The sequence below is a fragment of the Tauraco erythrolophus genome, chromosome 5 (assembly GCF_009769465.1).
Source record: "Tauraco erythrolophus isolate bTauEry1 chromosome 5, bTauEry1.pri, whole genome shotgun sequence".
Lineage (NCBI taxonomy): Eukaryota > Metazoa > Chordata > Aves > Musophagiformes > Musophagidae > Tauraco > Tauraco erythrolophus.
This window is the reverse complement of record NC_141469.1, coordinates 66,259,327-66,283,597: the sequence shown is the minus strand read 5'-3', so window position 1 is coordinate 66,283,597 and position 24,271 is coordinate 66,259,327.

The window sequence follows — 24,271 nt, the reverse complement described above, 5'->3', positions numbered from 1 at the left end:
AAACCTGATGCTGGGAACTAAGGTCGACAGAGCCAAATTCTCATCAGTGGCGTCCAGTCACAGGTCAACAGACAAACTCAAACGCAGCAAAATCCACTTAAACACAAGAAAAAAAGCTTTGACATAGTGTCATCCGTACCCCCCTACGCCTGACCCCTGCACAGACTCCTGTCTGTCCCCGTAGTGTTAGGTGACATGCTATAAGAATCAAACACTACAACAGGCTCTGCCTGGGCTGGTTGTGGAGTCTCCATCCTTGGGGATGCTCAAAAACTAATGAGACACAGTCCTCACAAACCTGCTTTAGCTGACTCTGCTCCCAGCAGGGAGGTTGAAACTAGATTATTTCCAGAGGTTCTTTTTAACATCAAATATTGTATGATTCTGTGATTAAAATAAAATCTAAAATTACTCCAAACATGATCCAAGGGCTGGAGCACTTCTCCTATGAAGACAGGCTGAGAGAGTTGGGGTTGTTCAGCCTAGAGAAGAGAAGGCTCCAAGGAGACGTTATAGCAGCCTTCCAGTACGGCCTACAAGAAAGTTGGAGAGGGACTTTTGACAAGGGCACGTAGTGATAGGACAAGAGGCAATGACTTTAAACTGAAAGACAGTAGATTTAGATCAGATATAAGGAAAAGATTCTTCACTCTCAGGGTGGTGAGGCGCTGGAACAGGTTGCCCGGAGAAGTTGGGGATGTCCCATCCCTGGGTGAGGCTGGGTGAGGCTTTGAGCAACCTGGTGTATTAGAGGGTTTCGCTGCCCATGTCAGGGGGGTTGGAACAAGATGATCTTTAAGGTCGCTTCCAACCCATCCTGTTCTATGATTCTATGATTGTATTTGCAGTTGTGAAACTTTGTTTCACTGGAGCAGGTATTCCAGAATTCATCTACAGCTGAATCTTAATTTTTATGGCCTTATCATAAAGCATTACAAATATTATGCTATAAATCAGAGAAATAATGATAATTTTCTCCTAGGGACATCTGAAGATGTTCAAGGTCTATGTAAGAAATGACAGTGACATAGGAATTGCACTCTTTCCTAGTTCCTCGCACTACACATGTATCAACCAGCATAAACCTGCTGCTCAGAATATCATCAGCAGGTAGAAGGAGGTAAGAACTGACTTGAATTTAATGGGAAATATATGTGGAGACAGAAAATCCAAGTAAAAACATGCCTTGTAGCCCCTGAAGTCATAGTGAACCTTCATCTTCAGAGGGGGAGAAGATGTACTACATATCTGTAGAAATGAACAAGAAAAGGTTTGCTGAGGGACTAGGACTTCACAAGCGGTCAAAAGGAATTATGCACAATTTTCCACTAAAGCAAATGGCTTACAGAATACTGGGAATCTCTTCAGATATTACATTAGTATTTTCTAGCAGTACATGAATAAGTTCAGGAGTTTACAGTTGGCAAGGTTAATAGGTATCTTCCAGTCACGTGAACATCAGCCTTTACCTTCTTCCTTCTTTTGCAATCTCAGAGACAAATAGCTTCTTTCAAAGCCCCTTTCCCCCATCTGGTGGAATCATTATGGTACATACTGAAGGACAACCATTTATTCCATTCTGCTTTGAATGAGTTTATGCTTTCTGCTTTCATATGTTGTGCAGAACACATGCAAACATGTTCAGGTATTCAAAGAGCGATCTCAAGATTCTGGGAAACTGCCATTGATAAAGTTACATGGTTCTACAGTAAAACTTCTGATAAATGGGGGCAGGTGGAAGTAGGAGGAAAAAAAAAAAGGTCAGACAACTGTGTTTTGAGTTATACAATCAGAAAATCTAAACTATTCCAAAAGCAAGGTTGCTGCAAATTAACAATACTGCAGACTTAGATATATCACATTACATGTATATGAAAAGGAAGTCTGTCTGAATGCCAAAACACAACAGAAATGTTGCAAGCAAAGATTAGTCATATGTTTGACAACTCTCTGTATTCAAATTGTAACATTCACAGAAATTACAGCAGGCCTTGGCACAAGTGCTCGGAAGCTAGGAAGTGCAAAGGGAGTCACTGCAATGTTTCCCAAAAGACAAGGAACAAACTAAAAAAATAATTTTCTTTGCAGAAAATCCCTCCAAATATTAACCAAAAAAATGCACCTCCACACAAGAAAAATATTTTGGTAGTTTTACCGAACAAAAGACTTGTGGTTCATAACTAAAGGCAAAAATAACTTTTAAAAATAAATAAAGTAAGTCACTCAGAATGAATTCTGAAGAACAACACAGAAGAAAGTGGACGAATGTCTAATACTATTAGTGGAAAGCCAATAAAACATCAGGGAAAGGAATTAACAGTGTGGGGAAACAGGCTTGGAGTCTCACTTCACAGACTGCAAGTAGAGGCAGTGAAGACAAAGGAAAGTATAAATTGCAATAGTTTTCACTGCTGAAAACGTGGAAGAAAATAAGCAGAGAACAAAGAAGAGGAAAAACTAATTAGACCTGGCAGGCTTCTTTTGGAGGTCTTCTTTGGCATGAGATTGCAGGGTTTTTTCCCCTTCCTCTCTCAATTTTGGTGCATAAAGGAAGGATAAAGGCAATATGGAGAAATAACTTAAGCTCTATGCAACAGGCTTCCAGAAATCAAGTTTTACTTCACTCATTACAATATTTGGGAAAAGCTGCTAGTATTTTGAGACAAAGTCAAGTAGAATGTTGTACGTACATAAACCAAAATGCACATTATCATCATTTTCTACCTGTGTTTCTGCTAAATTCTAGGTTCACAGATTCAGCAGTCCCTTAGCAACCAGACGGGCCAAGAAGAGATTTTACTCTATAATTTAGGAAGCATATGCAAAAGAAACGTGAGAGTTTCAAAACACTTACCAAGCATCTGAAACATGATTACGGCATTCACTGACCAACCATTTAGAAATCAAATGATGTCTCAAATGAATTATATACATATATGGCAACTTCATACTATTGCTATGACTTGACAGGAAACATCATCTTCAGGAAGATGCTTCTAGTTCAAAAATACGGTGGAGACAAAAAGTTTTCGACCTTTCAACAAAGTGTTACAGCAATCAACAGCCATAATAGCAGATGTTCCTCAAGCTTGCGCATAAGTGGGGTGATGACGTGCTCTTCCCACCCGTTTGTTCCATGACAGCAATGAAAGAACTCATCAGGCCACTGACGACTTAAATGTCGAGATTTGAAATCATTCGTAAAGAAAGTAAAGCATACCTGGGGACAGTAAATCTTACATACTACAGCTATGGAACCCAAAATTAAAATAAGCATTTTGTCTCAGAGTGCAAATACACAAGTTAAGGGAAATAGCAGCACTGTAGTTAACAGAATTTCCATTCAAGTATGTAATAGCCAGTAACGAAAGACAGAGATTTATGAACAATATTGTGGCTGAAAAATCTTTCCATCACTTCACACTTAGTATAGCTTCTCCTACAAAAGATACTTGTAGAGCCTATTAAATATTTCCTAATATTCATTCTGCTCATGAATCCCACTCATTATGTAGTAGTTACGCTAACCAAGTCTTTGCAGAATTTCCAGCTACATATTAGACATACAAGTCAAATGAACATCAAAATTATCTTTTTTTTAGGAAAATGCCCATCAATTTTCAACTGGCTATGTGCTTTTAACTAGCTTTGGTACTTCCAAAACTTCCCACTTGGTGCCTTGAGACAGGCTCTCCAAAAGGCTGAAAGCAGAGGAAACACACTGAAAGACTCTTTTGAACTACTAAAGAAAAAAAGATGTGTCTGCTTTCGGAACTGTAAAAAAAAAACAAAACAAAACAAAACACAAACCAAAAACCACAAGCAAATCAAGAAACTTAACGATAAATGACAAAAGTGTTGAAATATACACTAATTAATCATTTCAATACAGAAGTTGCACCTCTCTACTGATTAGATCTTTCGTTACACTTGTTATTTCAAAGACCATCTAAGTCATCAAATTCATCCAATATTATTGCAAAGTGTTTCACAACTGACATAGAATTTACAAGAAGAAAAGTACTTATATATACGGCTTAACAAAATGCTGAAGAAATAAAGAAAACATTCTAAACAATATTTTCTTTATACTGCCGTATAAAGTTAAGCAAAAATAAAAAATAACACACAGAGAAAAAAAAAGTAGTGCCTAAAGATAATCAAATCTTAGCTGATTTTGCCAATGATTAAATCAAATTTGACTGTAACATTTAGGAAATTAAATCTTGCAAGTGTTTTACTGTAACTGTTTTATCCTATTCTAATGTTATATCCTATCTGGAATGAGCAAAACAAGTGCTATCTCTGGCTATCTTATCCAGGTATAAATTGAATCTGTTCAGGTGGTTTTTTTACAGAAATGCTTGCACTTGTGCTGAACTTGGGTAAAACAAATAAAACAAATGCAACAGAATCATTACAAGCACAGAGATTTTCTAAAGCTCAGGTAACAAATGATGAGTATACCCAAAAATCAAAAATATTCCTTTGCCTCAGGGAAATGTTCCATTGTTGTCACGTTTTTGTAGTCCCCTTCCTCCTCTTACTCGTATCTGTCTTACTATTATTCAGCCCTTTCCCCAAGCATTCAATATCTCCCAAAAGAATGAGCACTGAGAACTTAGAAATTCTAACCATTTGATTACAATGAAACCCAACTGACATCTAAACCTTGAAGTCGCCATTTGTTTCGTAACAGATCGCATTCGAGCAGCAACACGAAGTACAGACTGCAAACCTCAATAGTCAACTTCCCCACCGTTCCCTCAACTTGTGGACCCTATAAGCATAGGATAAGCAGTGTGATTAAAACAATCTCCTTTCCCTGGTGACCAGTGATAGGACACAAGGAAATGGAATGAAGCTGCGTCAGGCGATGTGCAGACTGGACATTGGGAAAAGGTTCTTCACTGAGAGGGTGGTCAGTCACTGGAACAGGCTCCCCAGGGAAGTCACAACATCAACATGGTCAGAGTTCAAGGAGCACCTGGACGATGCCCTTAGCCATATGGTTTAGTTTTAGGTAGTCCTGAAAGGAGCACAGAGTTGGACTTGATGATCCTTATGGGTCTCTTCCAAGTTGAGATATTCTATATTTCTGTCTTTAACATCGTCATTAATGGCCTGGACAATGGGATGAACATACCTCAGCAAGTTCACTGGCGATTGAAGGGAGGGATTCACACACTAGGGGACATGGCTGTGCTTCAGAGGCATCACAACTGACTGGAGAAATGGGCTGACGAACCTCAAGAAAAAATCAACAAAAGACAATGCAAAATACTTTAACTGGGACAGAATAGCCCCATGGCACAATCCAGTGTGGGAGCTAACTGATGAGAAGTCAGCTCTGCACAGGAGGACATGCGGGGTCTGGTGGACAATTTGAATATAAGTCAAAAAAGCGCCCTTGCAGAAGCTGAATGTTAAGGGCATACTACTACAGTGGAATCTGCAAAAAGAGGGAAATTATCATTCTAATCCACATCTGCCAGACCACATCTTGAGTACCATATTCCATTTTATGCTCCCCAGAAGAAGATATATTGGTACAGTGGAGAGCCAACAAGATGGTTTGGGGCTAGAGTGTGGGATGTATAAGGAGCAGCTGAAAGAATTGGGTCTGTTCAGACTCCGAAGGAGAAGGCTAAGAGGATATCACGTAGCTGTACTCAACTATTTAAAAACAGAGCCAGACTTACTGGGAAACACACAGCAAAAAGATGGGAGGCAATGGATGTAAACTGAAGCAAGGGACATTCAGATTAGATAAAGGAAAAAACTATTCATAGTAAGGGTCATCAAAACTAGAACAGGTTGCCCTGAAAGACTGGGGAATCTTCACTCTTCAAAACAACCAAAACAAGTGCACAAGGCCCAGAGCAGCCCACACATCTTCAAAACCAGCCCTGCTCCAGACAGGCAGCTGGACCAGCTCAATTCCAGATGATACAGAAATGGTATAGAATAAGGGTGGAGATTGTACTGGGTCTGGCTGGGATGGCGTTAACTTTCTTCAGAGCAGCCCTTAGAGTGCTACGCTTTACATCTGTGGATAAAATGGTGTTGGTAACACACCAGTGTTTTAACACTTGCTGAACTGTGCTAGCACAGCATCAAGCCAGTAGGCCAGGGTGAGCAAGAGGCTGGGAAGAGGCACAACCAGGACAGCTGACCATACTGATCATACCATATGATGTCATGCTCAGAAATAAAAGTTCAGGGCAGGAGGAGGAAGGGAGAACGTTCATGGTTATGGTGTTCACTATAGGTGCGGAGACCCTGCCTTCCAGAAAGCGGCTGGACATCTGCCTGACTATGGGAATTAGTGAATTAATTCTTTTTTTTTGCTTTGCTTGAGCATCAAGCTTTTGTTTTCCCTATCAAACTATCATTATCTTGATCCATGAGTATGCTCACCTTCCTTCTACGTTCTCCTTGTCCATGGGAGACAGGAGGAGCAAGATGCTGGGGTGGTGGTTAGCTGTTGGCTGATATCAATTCTATGATATTTCTTGATATGTGTTTCTCATATATACTGCAGGCTTCAAAAAGCACTTCATAATGCTGCAAGGAAGAAGTTACTCATAAAAAATTTGGACTGTCCCAAACTTTCTCAATTTTTTTTGATGTGAAAAGTATGACGAATTCTGTATTGGCCAATATCCCAGGAAGGCCACAGATCAACTGCTACCACAAGCCAAGAATCTATACATTATCTTCCTATCCCTTCCATCAATATGCACTGAAAGTGAAAAGAGAGAGGAACAATCTCAAGGAAGTTGGAGCAAAACTGAGAAGAATGATTAAATGACACACCCATATTCCAAGTTTCTGCGTGGGTATGTGTGAATTCTGACATATTTAAAAAATTTAAAGCATTTTTACTGTTGTGAGTGCTCACAGAAGATAGCTGAGCAACTGTTGTAATATGACAGCCAAACAAAAAAAAAGTTGCCAGATGCACTGGATTTGCCCTCCTCCCTAGATGACAAGAAAAAAAATGAAGGCAAATAATTGAAGAAAAAGGCCGTAAGGCAAATTACAAGGTTTGATGGTGAAGGTTTGGGAATTTGTTTTTGTGTTGTTTAGGTTGGGAGTATTGAGGTGGGGTTTTTTTCCCCCCTTTTTCTTATTTATAAGTGACAATCTTTTATCTCATGCAGGGATTAAAACAAGGGTGGGGTAAGGGGTTGCATTGGTTCTGAAACGTTTAATGAGCTGCTACAAATGCTCAGACAGTTTTCTCAGACCTAGAATAGGATGTGTGAAAACTAGAAAAACCTTTAACAGCATGTTTATTTTATAAAGTTTGACAGACATGCTAGATTTACATCGATGAAATGCAAAAGGTTTAAACGTACAGGCAGCAATGGACAACACAGGTACACTTACCAAATGTCAAACATTCTTCAGACAGGCTTTTTGGGGCTTTTGGATTATAAAACTTCTCTTCCAACAGACCATCACACGCTTTAACATTATGATCTAATTTTATACGCAGGAAAACGCTGCTTATCCATACCGGATGGCCATGCTCATAGACATCTGTAGAAAATCAAATGCTTTCAGGTTATGTTGCCACATCTAACTTTATAGACAAACTACCAAATACTCTCATTTTCATGGAAATTTGTTTGTATTACGTAAACACCGTGCAAGATCATAGGGCACAAGACTGAACAACAAGAAAAAAAATCATACACGTTCAAAAGAGAAAAGGATACATTACATATGTAAGAATGAAAAGATTTGGGGTGGGAGATAAAACCCAATTATGAAACATTGGTATAACAAGCAGCTTGATAAAAAAAAAAACATTTACTTACACAGAGTTCAATAATGTAGAACATACCCAACTGAATTCAGCAAAAATATACCGGCATCAATAAAGCAAGTCTTTTTTTCATGATTGTTGTTATCAGTAGTGTTGTATTTGCTCTTCCTGGACACGACACTCAACAAGACCAAGGTAAATTTGTCTGCTTGATACAGAAAGATGAACCGTGACTTAAGAATCCTAAATTCCATTCATGATGACATCTATGGAGACCGAGTTAACAGATGCCAACGTATGTAGTAAAAGCGAATGTGACAGATGAGTTGTATTACAATGGATCACATACGGTCACCAGCTTTTCAAATTAAGAAGTGAACTGTGACGCCATCAGGTTATTTTTACAGAGGACAGTGGGAGTAGGTTATATTCCTGATTAAGAAATCTAAAATAAGCAAAGTAAGAAAGGACCATCTTACGAATTAAAATGGTTAAGAGTAATATAATGCATTAAAAGAAAATTCCTGTGCTCTAGACACTACAGGTATATCAACACACTATTCTCCCTTTCTTTAGCATGTTGATCTGGCTATTTTGAGATTATACATTGATATAGATGAAACTGGCCAACCTAATGCAGCAATCTCTTAATTTAGAATTTGCCATAATACTAAAGAGCAGAACTTTAATAAGCTTTGGGGATTTATTTCTTCTGGTTTGTGGTGAAGAGTTTTGCTTGGTTTGATTGTGTTTTGGTTGAGGGTGGGGTTGTGGTTTTTTGGGGGTTGTGGCTTTTTCGTTTGTTTGTTGTTTGGGGTTTTCTTGATCAATTTTATTGACTCAGCCAGATCAGAAAGAGGAGGAACAGAAAAGGAAAAGGAAGAAGTGAAGTTTAGCAAGCCAACAGGTGAGAGCCGTGTCACATCACGGGTCACAGTGAACTGAGAACCCTATGCCTATAAAAGGCTTCTCTTGTGCCTCAGAGACACACGATAGAGCCTGATGCAACAGTAAGTAGTCATCTGTGGTGGGCAGTTAGGTGGACCAGGTTTTGTTCTCCTACATAGTTCAGAACTCAAGTACACTCATACCACCTTGTGTCAAGTCTAACAAAATAGCTCAAATTTGCTGCTTTGCTTAAAAAAAAACTAAACCACACCGTCCCAGCAACAAGTCAGGTCTTGAAAAATATAGACTGATTTCATTAGTAGCCAGTTCTAACAATGCTCATAGGGATTAAGCAAATTCTCACCTGATACGTGACTGCAACCACTCAGAACCCTAATCTCCTTCAGTAACTACTGTGATTCAGTTAAACAATATTGAGGTCTTTAGTGAATGGCAACATAACAGATGAGCAGACGTGCTCTGCCACTTGCACTACCCAGATGTGCTTTGATTACTACATATTAAAGCATTCATAAAGAGCTATAACTCAGCAAAAAATTAGGGGAGGTTTTTTCCTAAAAAAATTAATCCTTTAATTTTTACTTCTCCAGCCTCTCAAAGTTCATATATGTGGTTTGTGACAATACTCCTTTAAGACTGAAGAGTTTTTCCTTGCTAGACTGATCTCCCAAGTCATATAAAACCCCAAAACTACCAACAATTTATTGATCGAGGGCTATCACTTCTGCATTAATGAGTTAGATATAACAACAGAGTCTAGAAATTCACTACCTTTCCTCTTATTATTGAGCAAACCTCTCAGAAAGACAAGAGCACAGAAAAGCAAGATAATGTACCAGGCACTTCACTTATTCAGGCAGTTACATGTGGTCACTTCCCATGAAGGATTTCAAGAACAAAGCTTATATTCCATTTTTCACGTTAGATTAAGTACCTATTAAAAGCCATGCTCTCTTCTCTTTTCCTATCATTCCCTTTTAAAGATAATAGAAGACGACAGAAAGAAGAAAAATGAAAAAACAGTATTTCCCACTTTCACCTTTTCTTGCCTTTTTTTCTGCTTCTCTTAGGAGGCTCCCTGTAGCCACCTTAATGATTTTTCAACACATAACGCATTCTTCTCTGGATCAGACATGCCATCACCAGATGTATGACTTAGAACAGGACTCAAGGCTTGGCAGGATTAACCAGGAGACACAAAACATTCCTAAGCAGGGTTTTATTGTCCTAGAGGGTGAGCCTGTTTAAGCTTCAAATTAATATTTTATGCCCAATATGGGAATGGGAGAGTGGATGGATGGAATATGTCAAAACAAAAATTCCAGATTTCATTCAGGCCCAACCAATTAATTAAACACAAGGAAGAGAGGCACAACAAAATGGAAGGGCGCCTCTCTGAAGGTGAAAAAGAGATAGTAAGCTCTACACTTCAGTTCATTTGAAAATACTTCATATAAAAATGCAGGAAGTCAGAAGAATTTTACTTTAGTGGAACTAACAAAAGATGACATTGTCTTTTCCTTGCAACAAACAAGTTGCAAGTGAAATATTTCTAGGCTAGCCACTAAAGTAAGGGTAGCACACAACATACAAATTCAACAGGAAAAAAGATGTCAAGGAGGTGTTCGTTGGTGGCAGACAGCCTCATATTGTGCTATGCAGCTAAAAGAGCTCTAACAAAGGCTCTGAGCACATTCACTTTGGATAATAAATGATAAGTGATGGTAAGTGACGAAACCTCAAGAGCAGGCCAGGCAACAGGTCTGCTAGGTTATCAAAACAAGCTCATCCTACAATTTATACAATTTGGTAGTGACTGATAATAAACAAAGTATGACATAGGCAATGAACAGAAAATTTGGACCAGATGGTTCGCCAAAAGACGCATGTCATAGTGCTGAATATGTCACTTGTTTTTTCAGAGATATATATATGCACACACACATACTACTGCAGCACTCTCCACCAAACTGATGTCATGTCTCTACCTGCTAATTGGCACCTACATGTCAAGAACTGTCTCTGTGACAAACCAGCAATCATAGAAAAACAGACAACTTCATTGTCAGGTATTTATGAGCACCATTACAGGATGATTCTTAAGACAGCAACTAAGTGATGATGGGGAGGTACCTCTCTTCGCATGAAGAACTTCAGGTGCTAGGAAGGAAAGGTAACTCACAGCACTTTGAGAAAGAATTAGAAGAGAACAGGTCTTTTATTCTCTCCTTTACAGGTGGCTGCAATAAAGTCAGAATGAAGGATCATACACTAATTTTAAATTCATGTCGAAAAATCCAAGATCATTCAATCTCCTACAAGCATTCAACCTGCTTCTTTAGAAGTAAGAAGTTTCATGCCTCCAGAAGAACAAAAAACAGAATTATTTCTTCATTGGGCCAATAATAAAATAGTCACAACACAGTGTTTCAGAGCGCCACATTTCCAGTGTCCTTTATGACTTGACAGATATTATGTGAACACCAGTCAATAAAAATAACCTTTCAAAAAGGATTATTCTCACTGAAATATAAAGACCCCTTGGAATCCATAAGAAAGGAGAAAAGAAAACCACTTCACATGATAGATTTTGAGAGTGAGAGTAAGCAAATGCCAGTGAATAAAATTACATTGTAGATAATGCCTTCTTCATATAGTCAGTTACAGTTCAAGACTTACAGAATACAGTTATACATTATTCTCACAACTTTTATAAGGAAGGCAATCACAGCTGTAAGAGAACACATACAGCTGCTTTCTTGCATCATGCATAAAAAAAAAGAAACCTGTAGCATCTGAAGACTGCTATTTTTATTCTCTGTTCCTGACAGAAGTTTTAGCTACCATCAAGAAGATATTATGTAATTGTAAGCACAAGACAATAGGGTATAAAATGAGGGGGAAAAAATCCTATAGATATTCCCTATTTCTACTGCAACAAACAAAATTTCCTTAGACCATCTGTTCCTCTTTAGGTATAAAAGCCTCTAAACAGATTAGGATATTAAATAGTCATCCTGCAGAAAAGTTTCCTGTTGCTAAGAAACAGGAAGGAAAACAACGTATCCACGGTCAGCTGTTATGAATTGATTCAGTATGATAAAATTTTGACCCAATTTGACATATTTCATAAGGAATCCAAACACACTGTTTGTTTAGGCTGGCTGTTTCCATAAGCCATATTATGCTCAGAAGTTTTATATTTGCATGAAGACTATGAATAAAAGTAAAACTGTGTTCAGCGGACGGTGACAGAAATGTCATTCTGGGTAGGCAAATCAACAGGGAACTACAGTACTTTGAGAAATCCTTCTTGCAGGGGTTAAAAAATTCATCACATTCTGTATGCCCTTTCATTTCTGGCAGCTTTTCATTAGACAGATTTAGTTCTAGGTTTAGCCCAAAGGCAATGCTTCTAACACACCACGTCTCTCAACAGGCACGTTAAAGACAACTGCTTCACCTGAGCACCACTTCTGCAAGCATGCAATGAGGCATTATTTTCTGGCTCCTCCCAGCACACTGGTTCAGCTGCACTCCCCCTCAGCAATTAAGAAATCCAAACCATCTCTACACAAATAAAATCTAAATAAAGTATTAATACAGTGAAATTAATCGCACTGTCTTCCAGATATGTAACTTCAGAAAGAGCACATAACACAGAACAAGCCACAGGTTTGCTACATAAACATTTAGAAAAGGACATTGTAAAAAATTAAGTACGTCTGTAACCCGTATCATTATCCACGAAGTTTAATAAATTACGATTTTTTTTTTCCAAAGAGTGAAAACAAAACAAAAGCTGTCAGAATTACTTTAAAGGCTTCCAACAAAGATTAGAGAAAAAGATAAGGAAAGTTTGAGGGTTTATTTTAAAAGTGTTCCTCAATTTATCCACACAGGTTCATCCCCGGCCAAGCTACAGGGGCACACAGGAGCAATCAGGTACTTGGCTATTTCTCCTACTACTCTCCCTACAGTTCTGCTCATAAAGAAGCGTGTCCAAGCATTTCCCCCTTTCACTCTAGGGAGTTAATACATACAAGGCCCTGGAAAAAACAGGTTCCAGGCACAAAAAACACCATGTTATAGTCTACTAACCTTAAACACACACACCACACACAAAACAAACAACAGTAAGCAGCAAACTACTTTACATACTATAAATAAGTTAAACAAAACTGCTAGACAGCAAGTCTATTTGTCTCTTACACAGTCTTTTCCCACTGGTTTGTTGCATAAATTGAACATATACCAAACATAATGCGTGGTCAAGTATGGAAGTACAAATGTTTACCTCGATGCTGACGTTTTTCAGCCTGAAGAGACAGCTCACAAAAACATAGCATGTGCCATACGGGTATTCTTTGGCTCGCAAAATGCTCTTGCTTGGCCAGGCTTGCTCCTGACATAACCTGTCTGAACTCTATAAAAATAATTTCTTCTTGCTTCCCCCTATCGTTCTCTATATTTTCTGCTTAATTATCTGGCCTGATAGTAATGTCAGCAATAACATATTTCTTGAGAAAAGAGGGAACCTGACAGTGATAATGCCACATTTTGGTGCTGAAATGGCCAAGGAGGACAAACGTCAAACAGCCTCCTGCACTGCCAAGGTTTCTTAATCACATCAAAGGATGCTGGTACCTTTAGGGATCCTGTATATGCATTTAAAAATGCCTCTGTTAAAAATGATGAGAATAAAATATAATAAAATAATATACTAGAATTACATTACATCAATATATTGATATTGTCAATCATTAAAATTAATGGTATTGATTGATGTTATGTTCATACATTACAATAAAAATATATTTTATATAATATTTATATATTTATATTTATATATAATATTTATATATTAAAATAAATTGTCTAATTAATACAAGACACTCAGTAACTGACAGTGTTCAGTCTTTTTCCTTCCTCCTCTGACCCGTTCTTCATTATGGTTTAAATTTTAGTAGTCCGGTGTCACAAAACACTTTTCTAAACCGTAAATTGTTCTAGCCCTTTTCCTCCTTTGACAACTCCTAACCCTACAACAGTTCTCATGTCTGCAGGGACACTGAAAGCTGTTCCCATCTATGACTGGACAGTGGTTTAATTTCAGCATGAAACAAGTAAGGCACTCCATAGCATAGGGAAAGTTAACTGTAGCAAATTTCTACATCAGATCTTATGGAAGGGGAAGATACACATTTGCAAATATCCACTCATACTCAGCCTTCCAAAGACTTCATTCACTCACAGTCTCACACTCACCTACACACAAGTCCCATGTCTGCCCAAATGGTTTGGCCAGGATCACCTGTATGTGACAAGGAGAACAAGAGGCATCAGCTATCAAGTCCTCACCATGTTTCTAGGTTTCTTCTCGACTGGCAACAAACAAACCAACAACAAAGAAACAGCAAACAAACTGGATGGATCTTCATAGCCTTTAGGAGCCAGCAGCCATTGTGGGGTGGTCCTCCACGCCAGAACCCTACTTACCTCAGCCTCCAATAATCTTAGGCAAGGTTGTTTCTACTCTGTTTTTCTTCAGTTGGAATACGTATAGTCCATGGTCCTGTTTTTCTGTCGGGGAAGCAGGAAAAGAAATGGCACACATGACAAGCTTCCACTGACAGGTCATCTGCTCTTTCAGAGGCTAGGCATTCTGGCCTTGAGGTAACACACTCCTCAGTCTTACCACTGAGAATAGTGTACTGGGAGCGGCATCCTTGGAGTGTTGTTCTTCATTATTGATACTGGTCTGTCTTTTAACTCTTCTGCTGCTGCTTCTGCTGGTTAAATACACTTCTCCATCCCTACATCATTCATACCAACCCTAATATTTTTATTACAGATCTCTATAAAGAGTTAGCCAAGGTAAACCAAGCCATGACAAAGATCACAAACTGTGATTCTTGGAAATCTCAGCAAAGTAATCGAAAACTAATGACCATCAAAAACTAATCTCTCAACTCATGCAGCTAGTCCTAAAGAACTGAGGACGCTGATGGTTCTTGTAGGAACTTGTAGTTGTGTTGCCATGTTCTACAGTAACTAAAGAGCTTGGTTTCTAGCTCTGACTATCTGGTCTCTTTCCCCAAGAACTGAAATCATTTTTAAAAATCAAGTGTGAGTTGATTCAACTGACAATGGAGATTGTCATATTTTGCATAAATTGTAAATGCAGTATTCAATGAAAATTGGCAAAAGGACTAAAAATCCTATGAAGCACCTTTCTTTTACTAAAGAGTGTTAACTATGTCACAATAAATACTATTTGAGGACACATTTCAGAACGGTTGAAAATATAAAAGTAGCACAACAAGCCTACCCAAACATATTTTCGCTTAACAAAGAGGAATGAAACTTTACAGGCAAACTTGCTAAAAACATGATGTTTGCCAACTGAAATGGTAAAGACAGAAGCGAGGCCTGCTGTAGAGACAGTTACATGTGCTCACCCACCCTTCTCCACAACCTGCTGCCTGGGTCCTTCCTGCCTATGCAGCTTCCACGCCGCTGCACACTCAGATGTATTCCTACTGTGGTGACCTCTATGCATCATTTGAAAAATTGATCTAGAGCCAACCTCAAGGACTGAGAACCAGACATCACCTGGGTTTATTTTAATTCCGTTTTCTTGATGTCCATCTGCAGATATCCCATATTTGATAACCATCTCCATTACCCCGTAAACCTTTGGTTTTAGTCTTTCATTATGACAATGTACCATACAGGAATGTTTCCAAGGGATAATTAAATACCAATGCATACTGTCTTTATGAATAACAGCTGACATTTTTACTCATAAAGAATACTTTTACTTCCTGCCTTTACAGCATTTTTCTTCTGTCTTGATTTGGGCCATGAGCCAGAAAGCGTACTATGTGGTCAGGACTTTCCACAATACCCATACTGTTATGTAGGTAGGTAAACCTTTTCCCTAAAGCAAGGATTTTGGCATCTGTTCAACAACTGTTTATCTACTACACATACTTCCAACAGCTACAAGCCTCACATTTAATGCTCTCCACTAACCAAGAACTCAAGTTCTCAACAAACACAATGAATGAATATGTACTACTATACAGTGCATAAACTACAAATTAGAAAGAGGACTTAGGCTGAAGAAAGATGATGTCTTCTGAGCTAAAATAACTTGAGGAAGACGAAACAGAATCAAAGCAGAAGTAGGAAAGTCACACTGAACATCAAACTGATTGTCAAATCTTCCAATAAGTAAACAAACACTGATGTCCAGAAAGGTGACTAGACCACAGTAGCTACAGTTAGGCTTTCCAAAAAAAAGCTCTGAATGAACCATTTGTTATGCTTTCTTTACAAGGTATGATTTCAATCAAACAATTTCCAATCTAGTTATAAAACCACTCAGGGCATTCTTGCTACAGAAAGATCCTTAATTGGATGCCAGCAATGTTTCCTGCAGAAATGCTCACAATTGTCACGTTTCGCTAGCTGAAAAGGCCTCTATTTCTTATTTCAGAGTACCTGCAGTACCTGCCAGTTCTGCAACCCTTGTAACATTTGTTACAGGACAAAATGCGAAGCCTAAGCTGAAAATGCTGACTGAAAGCAGCAGAAAGAGAAAATGGTTTGATTTCTAACATTTTGAATACTATGCAAAAAAAAAAAAAAAAAAAAAAAAAAAAAACCAAAAAAAACCACAACAAACAAACAGCAACTTACTTCAACTTGAATGTTGTCAAAACCAGATCTGGCTTGACACTAGAGTAATGAGAGCTGTGGCAAAATATTAACTTTTTCAGCATCGTGAAGTTCAAGATAGTAAATATTGAAATCATGTTCTGCAAGATGTGTGGTGCCTGTGCCTGTTTATGCCAGCCTCAAACATGATAAGACTTGGTGTGTCTGCGTGGTGAGGACACTACAATTGTCCTTCGAGAGAAAGAGTAGCCACTTGCAGCACTGAATGAGACTTGTACATTCCTGCAGAGTATGATATCCTGTCCCCAGTGGCTACTACTATCATACGGTTACTGCTATACATGCTACTAACATAGTAGCTACAAAATAGTAGGGGTAACTATCATATTGAAAAAGTGGAAAGCACATTCTTTGTTGCTTCAGCATAAAAACCAAAATCTAGTAGAAGGATACTTTACGTTCCTTACCTATGAAAAAGATCAACCTTTTCAGGTCCACTTGAGAAGAACAATTCCTTTCATTTTGCAGGAAAAATATATTTATTCTTTTTTTCATGTTCACAACAGAAGTGGCTAGTAGGAGTTAAGAATAAAGTTTGTTTGTAATTCCACATCTACTGTCTAACAGTTAATTTGCCAAGGATGTATATTCGGATATTAAATCTTTGGGCTCTTTCCAACCCCCATGACTATTCAGATTTTGAAGCTTCTCTCCAGCCTTCTCCTCATTGCCTGTCTGAGCAGGTGAACTTATAAAGAAATGGGTATGGGTTGTATGAAAGCTGCTGAAACAGCATTAGCTTTTAACTCCACAGACCTCATCTCATTCTAGACACAAGCACAGAGGATAGGCCATGTCACTGTCACAGGCTGAACAAACCTGAAAAACAATTTTAAACGCAAAAATGGAAGTGTAGTAACTGCATACTGACAAGAAGCCCTCACCCCTGCTAGACAAAATGTTGCATCTAATCACTATCGGATGTTATACTGAAAGATATATCTATTTCATTCAGATAAAGTCCTTGCTGGAACAGATATAGTCAAAGTTATTTTGATATGCCTGTCTGCTCCTAGATTTCTACAGTTGGAAGAAAAATCTCAGCAGTTAAGCTGGTGATATTTCTGACCATTGCAACGGCTGAGGTTTACTTCAGTTAAGCACAGGCTTCTCCAATACACAAGAAATATCTACACAGACAAGCACACACAAACTGCTCCAGGACCAACACTAAGTTTTTGCTAATTAGGCTTGTGAAAGAGCCAGCAATTCCGTCAACAGCCACAGTAACACAGCATTATGTTGCTTCTGGACTGAAGGCAGAGCACAGACAGCTCTGAAAATTCTGTTAAACTAGCCAATTATTAGAACAAGGTGGAGACAGCAAAGATTCGACCTTAAGTCTCCTACGTTAAGAGAGAGCATTCTTAGATGCTACCCTCAGCTGCTTCTCTTCATCACTTCCTTCCTTCTCCTCCTCACTCGCCATTCTTCTTTTTCCTTTAGAAGATTTATGATTTCTCCAGCAATTTTTTTTCAAAGGCTAAAAGAATTAATGAGATGAGAAAATAGTTTGCTGGGAGCTCTACTCAGGATATTTCCTTGGCCATTAATAACTAGATTAGTTTGAAAACAGCATTGCTCTATTCAGCTGCTAAGCAGGTGGTCTGTTAAATCTTAAAAGTTATGTCTGTTATTTAAGTGTTCATGTAAATATTTTATTAAGCTTCCCAGCTTATAATAAGCATTGCTTAGCACTGTTTTATGCAACACAGGCTACAGAAATTATCCTACCAAGGGAAAAAGAAAAAAAGAAAAAAAAATGGATGAATGAGAACTGGATAACCACTTTTTTTTTTTTAATATCAAAGGGAAAAAGATTGTAAATTCTAAGTTAAATGTGTCTGTTTGAGGAAGATACATGTTGTTTCATCTCATCATCTTATAACCTAAGCAAATAAGCACACATTATCTCTGTTATCTTCCTTATAGTCTTACTAAATTATTTTTTAAAGTCTTTTTTTAAAAAACTATGTATAAATAGGCATAGGACATGTTCTTCCCCAACACCTTACCATAAATGAATTTCTAGAACAGATTTTGTCATCACAAACGTTATTAAACGCTTTGTGTTCCAAAGTAATAAATAAAAGTTCTTAATGATGAGCAGCTTTTAGCTGTTTAGATGTTAACAGTCACTCCATTTGTATTCTCATAATTTGAGGGATCCAGTCAGGTTGACTGTTGCTCTCCCAGTCAGTTAAACACCACCAGAAGTTGCCTAGTTTCTCTGTCAATTTCGCAAGCCATCTTTTTTACTTCCTGGCATTTCCCCACTTTGCAAGTGATTTAAATCATCCTAAAATGTAAATAACACATAGGATCTTAATCATACTTTAAACAGCATTTTTATTACTATTTTCTTTCTTTTAGTTTATAACATCGAGAAAGGAAACCTTTCCCTCAGAGAATTTTAATTATCATGTTCTCAGATGTCTGCTATATTATTTGCTCTTTGGTGAAATAAAAAAAAAAAACTTTCTATTATTAGCTCAAAAAGCAAAATTGCCTGTCACAATTCTTACTAGTTTGTCAGCACAGAACATAATTTAATGGCCTTGCAGTAACAAAGTTTTCTACACTTCAGGAGAATTACTGTAGAGATGGTGAGGCATAAAGTTGTAATTTAGAAATCCAAAAATAGGCTTCAGTTCTATTCAACTAAAGGTGAAATGGTAAAATAAGATATTTGAGAGAAGGAAATATAGACAACAGGACAGTCTATTTCCAGTAAAGCATCTGCATTCTCCTTGTGCATTTTAAGTAATGCAGCATGACCTGTGATGATTGCACAAGGAATTACAGACAACATAATGCTTGAAGCACCATTATGGAACTGCATACCCATATAGTATTAAAGCATGGAGAACCTTCCAGCTCTATAATAACTATTTCGAGGGAATAAAAGCAAAACTCGTACAGCTCCAAACATCCTACAGAACTACAGCACTACAGAGTAAAGCAGAAAGAGAACTGGAGTAAGCCTCACGCTACTCTCCATTAATATGTAAGTAGGAAGCTAGGTCTGAGGCTAAATTATTAAAAGCAAGAGCAGAATTCTCTTTTACCAATCTGCTAAACCAAAGGCATCCATTAGAATGTAACGTCATTTCCTGAAGGTTACTAAATATGAGGCATGACACCTGGCTCAGAAAGATCTCCAGATGCTAACAGGTAGAGCTGCACAGTCTCTACAGCAAACAGCACTAAATTCCTTCAACTTCAGATGCAATCATCTCATTCTTCTGCAGATTAGATCCTGACTTTCAGATCGGGCATCCAGAAAAGGCGAGAAACACACAGTGAAAATACACATCTGCAAAGACTCTGACCAGCACCAAAGAGGGCCTACGTGGGTAGAAAGGATACAAGCCGTATCTCCGGAGTAAACATTGAGCTGACTGACTACAAAAAAAACACTTCTCCCCTAGTAATCCCTGCCTCATTCATCATACACAATGAAAGGAGGCTAGAGCTCTACAGATAAAAATGTCATACAGCTCTGATTTATCCCCAGCACATCAGAATTTTGAGCAACGGTTCTACGGAGAGAGGAAAGAAAGTATGGAAAAAGGTATTACAAGCAGTTGTAATACATACTCACATACACTGAAAAGAAACCTGCAGAGCTACTGGGGTTTGCTGTAAATAGCCAAAAGCAGGTAACAGTGCCGAGGCATTATCACCCGTGTGATCAAGAACTCAAATCAACAGGACGTTTTGCCTACGCTGCTGTCAGACTAGCACCTCAGATTGTATTGCCGCCTCGGGCGGAAAACCTACTTATCTTCCTTCACCCTCTCAAACAGCGCAGGCGGTGTTGAGCTGATGTTCTTAACTAGCTCCTTCTCATCTCCCCTCTTTAGTATCCGCAACCGAATCATGTCTGCCAGATGTCATCGTTCAGCCCAGCTGGCAGCTAAGCTGCCACACGGTCCCTCGCTCACTTCTGCCCCACAGTGAGGTGGAGAGGAGAAAATACAACAAAATCCTCAAGGGTCGAGACAAGAACAGAGAAAAAGCACCCACCAACCATGGCCCCGGGCAAAACAGACTCGGCTTGAGAGAGAAAAAAAAAAATCAATTTAATTAATTAATCCTCATTAACAGAGAGGATAACGAGAAACAAAGTCAGATCTTAAAAACACCTTCCCTCCATCCCTAGCTTTTTCCCAGCTTTACCTCCTCCCCACAGCGCGCAGGGGGACAGGGAATGGAGGGGTTGCAGGTTAGTTCATCACACCTGTTTCAGCCACTACTTTCTTAAAAGGTGAGGACTCCCTACACTCTTTTCCACTGTTCCAATGGATCCCCTCCTCATGAAAAATAGTTCAAAGACTTCTCCAGTGTGAGTCCTTCCCGCAGGATGCAATCCTTACCCATCAGACTGCTCCAGCACAGGCTTTTCCCAGTCCCAGCTTCTTAGGGCACAGCCACCCGCTTCAGCACTGGGTACTCCACAGGATGCAGATGCATCTCTGCTTCACCATCAGTCTCCAGCAGTGTGGGGGTCCCTCCCACAAAGACCATTCTCTATGACCTCCTTCAGGCACAGGCATGTCTCCTTCAGTGTGGGGTTCTCCACAGCTGCAGGTGGGTCTCTGCTCCACCATGTCTCTCATGGGCTGCAGGGGGCCGCTGCCATCTCACCACAGGCTGCAGGGGAATCCCAGCTCCAGCACACCTCCTCCCACTCCATCCTCACTGACCTGATGTCTGCATGGCCGTTTCTCTCAGGTCTCGGTCCTCTCTCCACTGCAGCTGTGCCAGGCCTGACGAACATCGGCAGTCCTGGCAGGATGAGCTCTGCCCAGCGGGCACCCCAGAAGCGGGTGCTTCGGAGCACTCCGAGCTGCATCATCACGGCCATCTCCAGTGGAGTGGTGCAACCCAGCATGGGCAGCTGCCTGCCCGGGGGGCCAGAGGGGGTGGTGGGGCCAGGGGGTAGCCCCTGCCTTCCCCCAGCCTGGTTTGGGCTCCCTTGTCCCCATCTTAAATGGGGCACTCGCAGAGGCACTGACGGGCTCAGCCCCAGCCTGATGGGATGGGGGGTCCGAACTGGCCAGAGGCCACTCCGACCTGTTTTGGAGCCGGGAAGCTTTTCACAGCTACTTACAGGGGCCACCTCTGCAGCCCCTCCCGTGCTGCCAGAACCCCATTACATAAACCCATCACATAGATCAATTCTTATTTTATTTTTTAGTACATCACCTTTCCGCCAAGACTCTGAAACATCACTTCCCCCTTCCTACTGCTTCACTTCTCAGGATTCAAGCACTCATCTCTCCGAGTCTGTTCTCTTCCCTACTGTTTCTCCTCCTCCCAGTTTTGCTGTTCACAGTACCTCCTGTCTAAGCAGCTTTCTCTTCGAGGTCCTGGGCAGCACGTGTCAGTATGGCTGCTCACACCCTCACCCCCACAGCCTAAACACTAATGTTCGTGATTTTGGAGAAATCCTGCTCGGGCAAAAAAATAGATTTGAGAGAGGCTTTAGCCTATAAAGTCTAAGTCTTCTCAGCACAAGAACAGGTATTTTCAAGGTCTACTATTTTCCACAAGCAAATCAATCTTCTGAGGAAGGGGAGAAACGCATTCCTTGCACAAGAATCAATCCACTTTATTTCAAAGCCCCCGTCCTGAAGTATCAGCGTGTGTGAGTTTCCAACAGCACTTGACAGTTATCATTTTCCCCAAGCTCAGCTCTCAAACCTTGCTGAGACCTTCAAAAATTTCTGCTCGAAAGACTGGCAGACATCACACAGCGAGTTCAAAGCCCAGCAAAAGGCCTAAGTAACAATGACCAGTGTCATATATCAAGGAAATCTAACTTTAAACAGATGATGAGGGTAACAGAAGAGTATTCATCATTTATCACATTACATTCTTCAGCTATCTTTATTTCAACTATCTATTTCAGAATTTTCACCGAAGAAAAATCCTTTCTAGTTTTTTATAGTAATTTTAAATTTCCACATGTTAATATATCCATTGCCTTTCTATGGAAAATTCTGTTACCTCTAAATTGTTTTCACTTTGTTGTGGTTGTTGAAACCAGTTGCTTCTTTTTGAAAAACTTATCTCCATACGATCATGTAGAGAAAGAGCCGCATCTGCTGTCAAATACACTTTCACGATATTGATGCACTCACTTTATGCAAATTTTATTTTAGGAAAATACCACAGAAAATAGTTCCCTTGCTCCACGAATTTAGTTCCTTACTCTGGCAGGCATCTCATCATCTTTATGAAAGCTTCTTCATAAACTTATTAGAGTCTACTTTAATGCAGTAAGACTCGGTTTGATATAAAATACCTTCAATTGGGAGACTATTCTATTGATTAGAAAGCCTATTCTAACTTCTGGAGTAAATTTATACACAGCCAATATAGTCATTTGCTCTCATATCAGCATTATCTTATTCTAAGTAATTCTTTCCTTGTGATTATCCCCATACATCTATCGAGTACTCATATAACCTCTCAAATTTCATCTTACCAAAGAAGTCAAGCTCCCAACTAATGACACAATACATGTCAAAAAGGTTGACAGCACGGTTTGATTCTGAAAATCAAAATTGATCTTATTTACAGTTTAGCCATACAAACAACTATCTAAGCACAGCTGAGGAAAAGTGGCCTTTGATCTGTCACATTTCCTTAGTACCAGTCTCTTTGGTAAATTCCTAATACCTTTTTCTAATTTTCTTTTACCATTATGCACAGAACTATCCTTGCCTCCAAAAGCAGTTTAAGAACCTGAATAACACTGACGTCAAACCCATAATCCTGCAGTTGCCTGGATTAATTTTTCTATTTCTCAAAAAAAAAACCTGTTCACTGCCCTGTTAATGCCTAATTAGCTAGCCGCTCCACTTTCCAGCAGATCTGCATTCTGATTCCACCTTTATTTACATCTCTACACTTCTATACCTTTTCCTGTAGGTGACTGGAATCACTTGGTGTAAAACGTGGCTCACAATCGAGTTTTAGACAAACCTAGACTTTTAAGGTTTCCCCATCCCCACTCTTGGAAACATACCTGATGAACTTTGTGTTGCTTTCTTCAATATCCTTTCCAGGGTCTAACTCAGCTTGACAGTTTCTCTGTGCAGGCTCCTGTCTCCAGTCCTAAGGCACTGAAAAATCTTGTCGTGATGATAAACATGATCATTCTTTCACGAGTTCAAGTGTACCTTAATGACAGCTTTGCAGAACGTGCACACGTCTAACCGTGATTTAAAAAGAAGTAATTATAATGGTTACAGCCTTTAGAAGTCATCTAAGTTCCTAAAGACGCATAAAGAAATGTTGGTGGCAATTCTGGAAAAAAATTGTCTTCCATTCTATTAGCGAAAAGATTGCCACAGGCAATCACAAGCATCCCCTCAGCTTTTGTTTTGTAACTGTTACCATTACCCAGATTCCTCACAGATGTTTCAGTAGGTCATAACCTGTATTGTAGCTTACTGTTACTGACTGGACCTTTAACTGAAGAATAATCCCTTTCAAGTTTTAAAATAAAAATCTAACTTGACTAGACTCAACAGATCACATAATATGTTTTGTATTGCACAGCACAAAGACAAACAAGGAGACAGCAATCGTGTCCTAAACCAATTTTTTTTTCATTCCTATATATTTTTAACAAAATATTTTCATCACAAGTTTAGTCTTTAAAATGCCCATAAAAATTGAAGATGGTCATATAGCGTTAGATTATGCGATAAAAGCTCATCCACACCCCAACAAAGGTGCACAGAGAGACAAAAACAGGCAGGAGAGCCCAAATAATGTCCTGCCCAGCTCCTCCCCCCATCACATGAGTCATCAGCCCATCAG